At 32.6% G+C, this 15,052-nt stretch overlaps 1 long non-coding RNA gene across 1 annotated transcript; it reads right to left on the bottom strand.

The window, feature by feature from the left end:
* Nucleotides 1-438: 438 nt before the first annotated feature.
* LOC134282658 (uncharacterized) lies at nt 439-3,566 on the bottom strand. Its single transcript, XR_009995329.1, has 3 exons — nt 3,524-3,566; nt 2,333-2,407; nt 439-513 (listed from the first exon to the last, which is right to left on the bottom strand). It is a non-coding gene; the product is annotated as an uncharacterized LOC134282658 (long non-coding RNA).
* Between the last annotated feature and the right edge of the window lie 11,486 nt (nt 3,567-15,052).

The raw sequence follows: 15,052 nt of genomic DNA, 5'->3' as shown, positions 1-15,052 counted from the left end.
TCATGAGCAATCATCTCTATCTGTTTAGTTGTAGTCTGTGTATTTGTACAATTCCAAAATAGATAATTGATTGTTCCCTTCCGTCTCATGATAAAAATAAATGGTTCACTGGGTCGATTGGTTGGAGGAAATGCTTTTATTTTAAAAAAAAAAGCAGTTGCGAGTATGATGTAAAAATGGTTATTAATGCTATGAGAAAACTAAGAAATGAAAAAAAAAAGTTTGCTGGAAGTTGAAAAGAGTTTTCAGTTGAGTCATTGTAAGTCAATCGAGAGAGGGCAAAGAAACTATTTTTTAAAGATGGCCTCGGTAATAATTTATTAATGTAGCCTTTAATGTTTGACAATACTGTGTGATTTTGCTTCAATACCCTTCTAGAGCTAATTTTATGGTTGTATTTAGTCTCTTCCTTATTAATGTAAGTGTACATAATCTTACCTGTAATGCCCTCATAATGTAAATCAAACGCTTTAGTACAAGAGCACTTATCATCCGTACCATTTGGAAAAAGATCTGTAAGAAGAAAATATAACAAGAGACCCAGGGACCACATTGCTCACCTGAGCAATTTGGCTAGGAAAAGGAGAAATCAATAGAGTATTGAAAAGTTTAAATATAAAAGTTAACTGGTGGTATGATTTGGGCAAACTTGATATGGAAATTTTTATTGATATATCCTTTATACTACCTTGTATAACTGTGACCCCCTGTTATGGCCCCTCAAAGTCTCCTGAAGATTCATGATTTGAAAACATTTGGATGCATTTATATGATTATAAGCAATCATGGTTTTGTTATTGGGAAGATTTTTTCCTATGCATTGCTGTTCTTAAGAAGATTTTAAAGGAATTCTTTCTATGTATTCCTAGATGTAAAACTTTGATCACCCGTTGTGTCTCACCCTTTCCCCGGTTGTCTTGATTTGAATAAATTTCTATGTATATGTATAAACAATCACAATTTTGCTGTTTTCGAGTATGAGATTTTTAGAACTTTTTCCTATGCATCCCTTCGTAAAGACTAAAGCTTTGATCCCCCATACAACATGCCCCATTGTGCACTACACTAGGATCCTTCCATGTACATATGACCAAACATGGGTTTATTGTTCTTAAAAAGAATTTAAAATAATTTTTTTATGTTTTACTATGAAAACTTTGATCACCAATTGTGGCCTACCCTACCCCAGAAAATAATGATTTGAACAATATTGAATCTTCACTACCCCACAATGATTCCACATAAGCAGAGGGGTTTTTAAATGATGCCATAATTTTACCCCCAGAATCATAATTGTCTTCCCTTGGAAGAAGTCACGGTCCTTCATTTGGACAAAAATTGAATTTCCTTTACCCAAGGATAATTTTGGGAAAGTTTGGTTGAAACTGACGCATTGATTTTTGAGAAGATGAAAATGTGAAAAATTTCCGACAATGACGAATATAACTTACAACGGACAAATTTTGATCAGTAAACTAGAGGTATCGTGATCAAAAGATTTTTTTTTAAAAATAATACCCTGCCTCTCGTATGATTATAATGACAAAGTTCATGTTTTGCTATGGAAGACTAGAAATAAGTGTCAGACCAAAAGGTAAAATAGGAGGTGCAATTAATAGTATTATGTAATAAAGAATCTGTGAAAGTATCATTAAATATTATTCATTGGTATATGGAAAATCAATGAGATGGGCATCCTCAATATAAGGTGTCAATGTTTTTCTATGGAAAAAACAAAACATGTGCCCAATCAGAAAGTGAAATAAAAAGTGTGCAATTGTACTGTTGTAACAAAGATTCTGTGAACGTCTCATAAAATGTCATCCAGTAGTATAAAAAGAGTTGAGGATAAGACATTGGTACCCCAAAGTGTAATAGGCGAACACCCAATCACTATACACCCCCTTTCCAAGTATAAATATTATTTAAGAGAGGAGCTACATGTAGATTGTAGAGTATCAATATCTATATTTACTTCTATTTTAAATTTTAGTTTAAAAGTTGTTTTTATACATTTTAAGAACTGGAGAGAAATATAACGCACAAGGGGAACGACTGGGATTTAATTGCACAATTGATACATTGCACACCATAGTAAAATGAAGCGTTAACTTTCTCTTGCAACTATTTTTAAATCATAAATAAAATTAAGAATTCCTGGGTTAAAAATCCATAATTTAAAAACAATATATTGAAGTACTTCATAAAAATAAGAAAAAAGCTTTACGCAAATTAGCAAACGTTTCCAACTATCGCTGATCTCCAATAACTAGATAGTGATTCTATTAATATCTACTGTATTTAATTTCATATCAATATTAAACATTCATACCTGCCATCTGCTTTATAACTGCATCCCTGCTTAAGTGATGTGGATATCCAAATCCAAAATAAAGGAATTTCCAAACTAGAGAAAGAGAAACAATACATTATCTTAAGAATTACTAGTATGTATTCCTTCTCCGACAAACTGAAATAAACCATTTTCTTCTTTCTAACGAATTAAGCTTTGAAGCATTTTGATGGTATTCACGTAAAATGTTTTTAAAATCAAGTCATTGTATACAGGCTAAAGAGGATGAATTAATACTTGGTTGATAAAGGATTTATGAAACATATGCAGATTAAGAACAGTATTCAAAATCAAAAGTCCATAAAACAATATAAAACACGAGCAGAGCAAAAACGGACCTCCAAAACATGAGAGGTAGGTTCAGGTGCCATGGAGGAGTGAGCATCCCCTGCCGACCGGTCACATCCGCCGTTTGCTCCCTGTCATGATCGGATAATAACGGAAAATTCTTTGTATAAATATTAGACGAACAATTAGTATAAAAAGTCAGTCAGCATTTGACTCAATAACGAATTGTATTGACTGAAAAGTTCATTGAATCAACCATAGAACTTACGAAATGATAACTTTAAACGAGCCTGTTGATATTCTTGGTTCATCAATTTCTTTGTCAATAATTTACTTCGTTATTTTTGAAATTGTTCATGCTCTTGTGTATTGAATCAACTGAAAGATATGAACTACGTATATAGGTAATGAAGGTATATTGCTGCATAAGTAAGGGAAATTGACTTTAGAAAAGTTAAAGTCATCACATTTATTATAGAGCTTGGTTGTTAAATTTCCATTAACGTCTTTTTCAAATAAAATATCCAAATAAGAAATGAATGTGTCAGACTCTGTAATATCTTTTACCTCAAGCTCACCAAAATAAATCGTATGGACATAACAAGAATGGAAATTACAATCGTTAATTGACAATACGTCGTCGATATATCTACATATCGAGTTGAAGGAGTTGAAGGCTACAGCAAGTGTTTTCTTCTTTTCACACAGAAGAATTGCGCAAATTCTACTTCATATGAATACAAAAAAGGTCTGCTAATAACGGGGCGCAATTGGTACCCATGATAATTACAACAGATTGATGGAAACCTTATCATCATAACTGCAATAAAAGAATTCAATCAAAAGGTAATTCATGTAAGACCAAACGCAAACAATACATACCCGTGTGTTCACTTAGACATTCTCCATTCCTATAAGCCTCGTATTCTGAAAAGAATTAATTTTAAAGAAAAACCAAACTCCACAAACAAATTTTTGATACTTTTCAAAAAAATATTTCGAACTCTTAAATTTCACTCGGAAAAATAATTTCATAATATGTGTATAAGAAGTTTTACTATTTGAATAGTTGGAGTTTTTTTCCTCCAGTAATAAATATTTTTGTTCTTTGTATAGTATTACGCTTTAGTATTTTCGGATACTACATACTTAAATTCAATATTTCTGTGATCTAGCTCTGCCAAGTTTTAAGTATTTGTTAGAACAGGAGGAAATTTAGCTTGTGATAACATAAATGACATTTTTTTCAGTAATGAATACATCCAGAAGTCTCTGTCGAGACTGAAGCTCTACTGGTTTGTACTTATAGCAAAAAAAGAGAAAAGTACAAGTACTTAAGCAGTTGGGAATTGAAACTTTTCAACAGCAATAAATAGAATAATGATCCTTGATTAAGTCTCTTTATGTTCTTAGTGTAGTCTACTTGCATGCCACATTATATTATAAGCAGACTAAAACTGTATTTGGAGTAGCATTTTGAGAGTATTTAACAGAAATTTCTATTTTTAGTAACCGTGGCAACACTGTTCAATGAAGTGAAAAACTGATAGACAGAATTATGAACCTTAGTGTAGTCTACTTGTGTGCCAAATTATATTGAAATAAGACCAAAACTGTAGGAGGTGTAGCATTTTGAAAGAATTTCACAGAAATTTCTATTTTTAGTAACCACAGCAACACCGTTCATCGAAATCAAAAACCGATACACAGAATTATGTATCTTAGTGTAGTCTACTTGTGTGCCAAGTTATATTGAAATCAGACCAAAACTGTAGGAGGAGTAGCATTTTGAAAGATTTTCACAGAAATTTCTATTTTTAGTAACCACGGCAACACCGTTCATCGAAATCAAAAACCGATAAACAGAATTATGTATCTTGGTGTAGTCTACTTGCGTGCCAAGTTATATTATATTGAAATTAGACCAAAACTGTAGGAGGAGTAGCATTTTGAGAGTATTTAACAGAAATTTCTATTTTTAGTTACCACGGCAACACCATTCATCGAAATCAAAAACCGATACACAGAATTATGTATCTTGGTGTAGTCTACTTGTGTGCCAAGTTATATTGAAATCAGACCAAAACTGTAGGAGGAGTAGCATTTTGAAAAATTGTTTACAGACAGACAGACAGACAGACAGACGGACGGACGGACGATGGACGCATTACTATCGCATAAGTTCTTCTGGTCTCTGATCAGTAGAGCTAAAAGTATACTGTTACTTACGTTCTTGCTTTGAGAGTTCGTGGTTTTGGGGATGCGTTACTTAAAATAGAACATTTATAAAATAGATAAATACACAGGAAATTATATCAGGAAGTGAAATATTCTGTGAAAAGATAAAAGCTTAAAATAAATCATAGAATATCAAAATTAATTAAATATTTATTATTGAACTGTATTTGGTAGTAAAATTAATTAAAAAGATTAACAAAACCCTTAACCCAAAAGGATGCTTGATGTGAGAGATGTTTACGACGATTTGACGATATGTCAGTCAAATTGAAATGCAAAGAAATGAGGAATACGGAAATACAAGAATTATGTAATCGTTGTAAATTCATTCTGTACCAGATAAAATTTTCTATTAATGAATCCAAATCTAATCTTAAATGTTTCTTGAAATCAAGTTAACTTTCAAGATAATCTCTTTTAAAAATGACATCAAATTTGAATTCTCCATTTTCCGACAAAAAAAAATAGGCCTACAAACTCAAAAAAAACCCACATACAATAAAATCAATTTAATCCATAGTAATCCGTTTTGCAAGAAAAATATTTTTCAAATTTCTGATTTATACATTTTCAAAGGAATAATATATAAATATTTACCCTGGGTAGAACTTTGGCAGGCCTGATAGCAGTTTGGGTCATGATTATGCACATAAGCACCTAAAATAAATCTTATTAAAATTATATCTTACATTAAAACCCAACGGAAATAGTATTACTGTTTTGAATATTAACATTTGGGTGTAACGTTATTGATTCTTTGATAAATAGTTATGTTATGTATTTCTTGTTTGTACAGTTTCACAAAATTAGACGTGCCCCAGTAAAATTAACTGCAATCAAAATTGAGACTGATTGTGCGGTATGAATAGGTATACATGTATTTCTCTCTTTTATTAAGTTAATTATTATATGTTATTAATACCGTGCATATGAGAGATAAAATCGTCTAAGCATTGGGTGTTCATATTGCTCACGCGGCGAAGATCTTCCCAGACTGAAAAAAAAAACAATATGATTGAGTAAGAATTTAAAAAAAAAATAAACATTTCTACTTAACATTATTCAGAAAGCTTATAGTCACTAATATGCCAATAAAAAAAAATCAAATCCAATAAAACACGAAAAAAAGAATAAAATACAACAAATAAATTGCCTGAGTCGTTTACAGTTATTTTCTTCATTTAAAATTTAATCTAAATCCACAAAAAGCAATTTCCAATTATATTTCGATGCCTAAAGAAACAGAGAACCCACCTTTATTACGAGTCTGGCACTGTATGGTTGTACCAGTTTGATGGAAAGGTAGATTAGTAAGGTAGGTTTTCATAATCTCTAAATGAAATAAATATATTTTATTTGTTCTAGTTATTAAAAGAAAATACAAAAACTTAAAGTATATTAACAAAATATTTATAAATACCTTGAAAGTTATGGTCTTGTCTACAACTGGTGTAATAGGTATCTGTGAAAACGAAATGTATTTCATGAATTTTAAATTTAAGAACAATCATTAAAATTGGGAGAGATAAAACCTTACAAAACATTTTCAAATGTTTAACAAAAGGAATAACTTTATTACGATGGAATTAAAACTTTTATTATACCTATATTGATTTTTTCCTATATAAAAGTAAGGCAGTAAAATGTGAATAATTCCCTAGAAATCTCAGTGAGTGGACTTATTCCCTGTGCGTTAGTTAAATGAGCTAATCCCTGCTTCGGAAACTAATTCCCCGGTTATCCGTAATCCTCTAGATTTTACTTTTGTGTCGGTCTAATATGTTAATGGACTAAAGCTAATTCCTCGTGCGTTAGTCTTGAAGCTACAGTCATTCCCCGCCATTCGTAATCCTCTATTTGTATCGGTATAATAAAACAGTTAAAAAGTGTATCATTGAGGGAGTTAGCAAGATTCCAGTTCCCCAAGACCAGAACTATTTCCCGAGGCGCGCTGCGCCTCGGTAAATAGTCCTGGTCTTGCGGAACTGGACTCTTACTAACTCCCTCAATGATATACTTTAACTGTATATTGATACATGAAGCACAAATAATTGTTTTGATAAACTTATTTATAGTTTCATTAATTCAAAGAAAACTTCATATTGGATAGTTATGCACTTTTCCTTTTAGCAACTCCCAAGATACATTACAAAAAATTAAGCAACATAAAAGCAAAGAAAGCACATTTTTATATTAATCATTTATGAGATGTTTTGCTTATGAACGATTTCTGAAATGGTACAAGCTACTGTCAAATGAGTTTATAAAGGATAGCAACAGTCTCGTTGAAAGTGACTAAAATCTATTCTTAAGTTTAATTTGATGAATTTTTCTATTTCTATGTCATGACAACAATCACACTTCAGTGTGACCGGTCGACAGGGAATTCTTACTCCTTTATGGTACCAACTCCAACTTCCAATGCATGTAGTTTTCTATGCTTCTAATTTGACTGCTTCAGTTGCATTTGGAACATGATTTATGTTCGTTATATTCATATTTCATTTCTGCTGTAATTTCTTGTAAAGCCAAATGCTTGAGTAAGACCTACGGAGAGCACTTAACGCACACTATGATACCATCCTTTCTTAAATGTATAATGCAAATGCATCTATATTCCTCGTCATTATATAATTAACATATATTGTTTTAAAACCAGCACTAATTTTAATTCAAAGCTTACATGGAGGTCACAAGAGAGTGCAGAAGTAAAACGTTTTCCCGAATTTCCTAAATTCTGGTGGAATTTCGTCATATTGAAGATACTGTTCTCTTCGGAAAACATAACATACAAGCTTGAATATCTGAGATTTTTTATACATAAAATGCATCTGATACTAGTGTACGAAGTATATAAATTTGGTAGATAGGCAAGCGTGCGCTCTGTTTTCTGAAACAAAATGTGCTGTAAAATCACTGAAATTTTGCATTAAAATAAAAAAATTCGAAAATTTTCATATTTTTTACCTCTCCTTGACCTCTGTGTATCCCACAACTTAGAACCAATATTCATTTTGTGGCAGAGGTGATAACAGGTTTTCATTTATAAACTGTTATGTCATTCTAAAAGACACCCTATATCAGTGGCTAGATAAGTCTTAGCCTATCTTGTCCTTTTCTCAATTCTGGATTAATTTTGTCAAGTTTGAGAAATCTTTCACTTCGGGAAACTAAAAGCACAAGCTTACTTATCTGAGATTTCTTATAAACAAGTTGCGTCTAATACTAGTGTATGAATTTATAAATTTGGTCGATAGACAGGTTTTTGCTCTACGATTTCTGAAACAAAATGTCCCGTAAAATCCTTAAAAATTGGATAAAAATGAGAAATTTCGGAAAATGACATATTTTCTAACCTTCCTGTAAAGCTCTTTGTATTCCATAACTTGGAAATAATGCTCACTTTGTAGCAAGGATGACATGATTTGTTTGATAGACAAGTTGCATCATTCTAAAAGACACCTTAAACCAAGGGTTAAAATGAGGTCATTATCGATCTTGTCCTTTTCCTTTACAAAATGAATGCTTCATTTTTGAGGTGAGGGGGGTTACATTAGCATAGACATTATTTTGCAAAGAAAAAACCAAATATAAATATATATAAAATCTAAAAGAAGAGGTGCACGATAACACTATGTATTTCAGATTCGGAGAGGGTTACAATATAATTTTTATCAAAGTAAAGGAGAAATTGCGGTAAGATATCGGGGCCCTAATACCGGTATTTTAGAAAGATTGATAAGCATCCAGGATTTGCTATATGAAGTAACACACACGTCCAATCGATCATAAAAAAGAAGTAGTACATTTTTTCGTAAAATTTTATTAAAATGAACTCAGAAATATAAGATTTTTTAAATTATAGTTTAATTGTTATGATCACTAATTTTGGTTTGAATTTACATGTATCTGAGTCTATTTTTGTGGTATAAATTAAGGAAAACATAAATCGATGTACCCAAACGAAATTTTAAACTTACACATATACTCTGTTTATGACAAGTTTATACTTCATCAGCCTCGAATCAAGTCCTTACGAACCATTTTATTCTCTTCAAGTACGACATTTTGACACCACTAAAATATGTGATTTGTCAGTAAATACATTCCATGATGGAACAGGAATTGGGGATAAAAGATGGCTAAACCACAATGGAATGGAGAACAGACACCCCCATCACTACCTCTCTCTCCCCCCTAAATTCAAGCGATACAAATCGATTCAATATTATAATTGTTGTCATAAAGTATGAAATTAATGTATAGTCTTGCTTTCACTTACATGTTCTTTGGTATGGATAATTTATATGTCTATTTGAACATGTACAGCTGGGTAGATTAAGACCTGGAAAGAAAAGACATGATGGTGTAAAAGAATGTCAAATCCTTACTATTGAAAAAAGTAAAAAATTGTACATCTTTGAAATCCCGTAATTAAAATAAAGTATCATATCGCTTATTAAAGTAACAACATCATAACCATGTGCATAAAAGCTAGAAGATATGAATGTCTATTGGTCGAACACAGTTGTGTACTTTTGAGTTCTGAAATGAACTATAGCTATCGCTACTTACTTGCCATTTTCTTCACTAATGTTGTCGCACAAATATGATCCGTTCGCCGCAGGTAATCCAATTGTTTAAACACTAAAAGAAAGTTACGATTAGAAAGAACAAAAATGCAAAATAGGTTTAATGCTGGTGAAAAAATTTTCTAATTCTTAAAACAAGCTTTTCCGGTTTATTTTCAGTGCATTCACAATGATTAAATGAATGATCTTCAATTGTCTAAATTTTTGGCATATCTGTATGCAATACTAAACAAAAATAATCAGACTTCATTTACAATAATGCTACATAATTGCATGTCAAAAACACAATTTTTGAAGAAGCAATTACTCTTGTGGTCCTGTCTTATGCATTAATCTAATTAAGTCGAAAAGTAGTATCTTTTCACCAACAAGATCTTCGCTTTTTAACCAGAGTTATACCTTTTTGAAAAAAAATTTAAAGCAATATTATATTACCCGGATAAGGTGAAAGGCAATTCTCCCTTTCTGCATTGTTGAACACCTCTAAAAATATGAGAAGCATATTTCAAGCAACAAAATTTAAAGATGAAAATAGTGCAACAATGAGTAATTTTCTCCAAAACATTGTTAAACATGGGATATATCCCATAGATTGTGATGAGTGAGATATTATAATAATCTATAGGATATATCCCTTGTTTAACAATATATGGAAAAATTATCCGTTGTAAATATCCTTGGGATATATATATCCCATTTGAGTATTTTTGTGGGGAAAAAAATCCAAATTTAAGAAAATATCCCATCTGACACCTTTACTTCCATGGGAGAAAGGAAGGATAGTTGTTAGGAAGTTATAAATCCGAATCGCGAAATACGAATCGCGCTTGTGATAAGTGGACCGTTACCGGGTTTGCTAAACGCGACTGTACGGCGCATCTCATCAAAAACAGGCTTGTTAAATAATTTTCTACTACTCATAAATGTATACACTTTTAGAAAATTACAAGTTTCTTAAGTGAATAATTGTGATTATTTCATTTAAATTAATAAATATTTATGGCCCATTTATATCTCATAGCAACGTGTTTGTTTTCCACATTCCATGCTATATACGCGTGCGTAGTTTTCGTAAACTAAACAGCATGGTAAGAGAGGGAAGCCCGGCAGGCCTGCTGCATTGACAAATTCGACCAAAAAAGAAAATGAAACCAAAAATGGGGCCTGAAAAAGCAACTTTCTTAACAAAAATCAAGTTGGGAGATTTAAATAATCATAGAATGAAGAAGACACGGGATCTTTGCGACACTCGCGTGGGGCTTGCGAAGGTTCTACTCTACAGGTTTGTTTATACATTACATGCTATTATTTCTTGTATTTCCGTGGCGTTCAAAGAAAAAAAATCAATGTAAACTCAAACATATTAATGGACCTAAGATATATATAAAAAGTATTGCCATTTGAAGTGCAAATTGTCATGGAACTGCAGAAGAAATTTTGTTTAACATTTTGCCGCGACAACGTATGATTTGGATAATTTTCCTTTCCTGGACCCCAATACACAAAACGTCAACATTTGTAATTAATTCTGTTAAATTCATCTGATTGCAGACTAAAATGTTAACGATTATTGATTTATCGAAGAGTTATTATAATATTTTGCTGTGGAGAATTGATTTTATATAACTCATGTTACATTAGAATTGTAAACCCTACAGTGTAGGCACGTGCCATTTTAGTATTCACATGGTGCAAATAAACAGATCAAAGTTGTACGACCCTTTATTTTCCGGCAGATTCTAATTACATTAGCTAATAACGTTAATTTCGTATGAGGAGAGAAAATAAATGTTTTTTTCAAACTGCACGTGTCATCTTTTTACCTTATTCCTTAATAATATATTGGGTAAATTTGAATGAAAAAGCATACGATATTCAGCCGCACGGTCGCTTTAAATTGAAAAACTCGTGTGCGATTTATTTCCCGGTTCCCTGGTTCTGAGACATATTTTATCCAAAGCTTTCTTTGTACTTTGTTAGAGATAAAAAAGACACAATTAGGCAACATTCGCAGCCATAGAATCTATGGAGATTGAACGAGATGAAGGCACCACCTGGAATAGCCCTCTACAGAGACTTGACAATTATATATATAATTCTATGAGGTGTAAATATCAAGCAGTTATTCGAGTTTGTTTGTATATATCATTCAGCTATTTTTTGTCGCTACCGAGTGCTGTGTAGCATACGTCTGCCTTCGACGATGACAACTGATTACACTGAACAATGACTACATGTAAGTGAGCAGCTTTATATAGGGCCCTTTAGATATAGCAAGTAAACAATCGAAAACGGTGGATAAATTCCTTTCTCGAGCCATGTTCAGCTCTAAGTTTCTATTCATAAATATCTCTCTTTAATGAATTGTACATTTTGATATCCAGAGTACTAATATATTCTTTATGCTTATTTCTGTTTCAAGCTATGATATCGGTTATGAATAGAGTGTATATGTATACAGTAATTTTGAGAGATAAAATCTGCTAAGTTGGGAATGTTACTTGAACACGAGAAATGTTTTTGTCATAAGAGTACATGTACATTATAGCATTTATGATTCCTGTCGCTTAAATGTATTAATGTAGTTAAAACATTCTGGATTGATTGTGCAACACTGTATTACTCTTCTTATATAGATAAACCGATACAAACCTCGGTAATATGAGTGATTATGGAGGCATAAATCATGTTGATCTACATATGTTGTAGACGTTTGGACAGAAGGGGTAACCCCTGATCCACCAGAACTGTGGGGACTGTGTCCGCTGGAAACGTGGACTGTTTCGCCAGCCAGCACTAGATCACATTCTACGTTGAGCAGTAAAGTGAAACATAGTAGCATCTTTTTAATTCTTATATTGAAAATGAAAATAGATTTTTTAGCAAGATTGATTGATTTGATCGTATTTTGTTTAACGTCTCTCTCGAGATTTTTATTCATATGGAGACGCCGACACTTGCCGGTAGAGAGTTGCAAATTTTGTCTTATGCTCGGCACTCAGGGCCATTGATCAGTGAGGGATCTTTATCATGCCAGCATCCACTGCGACACAGGGGCTCGTTTTACAAAAGAACTTACGACTAAGACCAAAAACTTCATATGATTGTAAAATTTTGCAAAATTAATAATTCTCTTTGAAATTGTTTGTGTAAAAATATCTTATCACATTCCTTTAAAAGGTTTAAAATTATTTTCGATATGATGTTAATTAAAAAATTATATGAAGAATTAAATTTGGTCTTAAGTCCTAAGTCTTTTGTAAAACGGACCCCTGGACCTCAGTTTAAACGGCCTCATCCGAAGGATCTTTCTCCACGTCCCATAGTGGGATTCGAACCCGAAAGTTAAGGATCAACTCCTTACTTTGCGACTCTTTTTTCAGCAAGAAAGTCTTATAATGAAAAATTGTACACATATAAATAAAGTATTACAGAATTGCAATCTATTCAGTCAGATAATACTAAAATTGTTCGACTCCAAATTTCTTTTTTACATTGAAGGTCACATTATATTTTTTCATTTCATTTCTTTTATTCTGTCAACAAATAAGTCGAAATTTTCTCGTGAAAGATTTCCCCACCTACATGTATCTACCGACCCAATGATTTTACCCTGAGTCGTCAGGAGATGACAGACAAACATAATTTTAAAGATGGCCTTAAAGAATTCAAATAAACTGTGCTTCAGAATTTAATATCATTTTTTGTGATATTGCATATTTTCAATCTAAATTCACATTATTTTGAACTATACTCACCCGGTCTGCGATCTATGACAGTATGACTTGGTATGCGTTCGAAAACACATGTATTAGGATTCAGGTATGTCCCAGGAGAACTTGGCCGGAGTAAATTCTGGCTACCCTGTACATAACATCTAATGTCGACATAAGGACGCATGTCACCGGTACAGCATTCGGCCACTAAAAATGAAAGACAGCAAACTATAGAAATATCAACTGGTTTGAAAAAATACGCCAGTAACGTATTGTTGACATCTGACACAGGCCGCGCCTAGTAAGATTGAACACGTGGCAATTTAATAAACTGCACAATCAAAATGATCTTGAAATTAACATGCTTAAAGCTGAACATGATTCGTAAAAAGAATGTGTCCGCCATTTTTGTTACCGAGTCTCGCTACTCTACAGACCCATATAAACAGGGCAGGAGTTGGTCACTGTTCAGTGTAATCAGTCAACACCGGTGTAGACGGACGTATGCTATACAGGAGTTGGTAGCAAGGATAACTAGTGCTAATTGTAACGGGAACCGTTACAGATGTTCCCCAAACGCTCCCCAGCTCCCTTTTGGTGCCATATTCCCTGTAAGCTTCATTCAGTAAGACAAATTCTGTGCATTTCTGACTTTAACAACATTTTCCCAGAAGGATACCAATTATATTCAAATTTTAGCATTGCACCCGTGCACATGTGAATGCATGTGTGTTATGACCATATCATCTTTTCTACACTATCTATATATTTTAATATACTATATAATAAAGCATGCAGTCCATAAGTAGTAAAAAACACTCATTCAAGTGTATTTTTAATTTCACTCGTTCAAATGCACGCACGTGCTTGCACGTGCATAATGACCAAATCTTCTTGTAGGAGTCTCTGATATTTATCTATGTTCTAAATACCATCCTGTTTCGTTGGAAAACAAGGGAGTTATAGCCATTTCAAGTTTCAGCCAATCAGATTGCCGCAAACGTGCATGTGCGTGATTTCATGAATTTTTTTCAATATCGTTTCGTAGGATATCTTAATGAATGACTATGTTTTAAATTTTAAACCATTTCCTCTTAAAACAAAGGAGATATAGCCATTTTAAGTTTCAGGCAATCAGTTTGCAGCACACGTGCATGCGCGTGATTTCTTTAAATGTTTTGTATATCATATTGCAGGACATCTTAATGTATCACTATATTTTAAATTTCAAAGCATTTCTTAAAAAAACAAAGGAGATATAGTCATTTAAAGTTTCAGCCAATCAGATTGCAGCGCACGTGCATGCGCGTGATTTCATAAAACTTTTTCTATATCATATTGTAAGATATCATAATTCATGACTATGTTTAAAATTTGAAAGTATTTCGTCAAAAAACAAAAGATATATTGCGATTTTTATTTCAGCCAATCAGAGCAAAGCTCACGTGCATGCGCGTGAGCTCGTGCCAATTTGACAGTGTCGCGATATTAACACTATTAATATATCTTTATGTTATGAGTTTCAAAGCATTTCATCAGAAAATGTAAAAGTTACGGCCATATTAATTATATCAGTCATTTCACTCACCTCACGCGCCCGCACGTGCATGCGTATGCAGGCAAAATGACCTTCGTTTGGCACGTCTACACAACACACCTATTAACCCTAAAAAGGTTTTAACTTAGTTTGGTGAAAGTTTCTGAGAACACTTCCGGACAAAAAAGTACCGGAGAAGAAATAAGAAGAAAAAAGAATAATAATAATAACTAGAGGAAAGCTCGTTGCAAAGCAACGAGTAGGTCTTCCGTCATGTTTGACCGGAAGTAACTTTCATTTTTAGCAAAAATGAGAAATAACGCCCAAA

The sequence above is a fragment of the Saccostrea cucullata genome, unplaced genomic scaffold (assembly GCF_032062105.1).
Source record: "Saccostrea cucullata isolate Sc308-1 unplaced genomic scaffold, CSIRO_AGI_Scuc_v1 ctg14608, whole genome shotgun sequence".
In the NCBI taxonomy this organism is placed as follows: domain Eukaryota; kingdom Metazoa; phylum Mollusca; class Bivalvia; order Ostreida; family Ostreidae; genus Saccostrea; species Saccostrea cuccullata.
The sequence above is the reverse complement of the archived record's forward strand: the minus strand, read 5'-3'. Positions and strand labels throughout refer to the sequence as shown.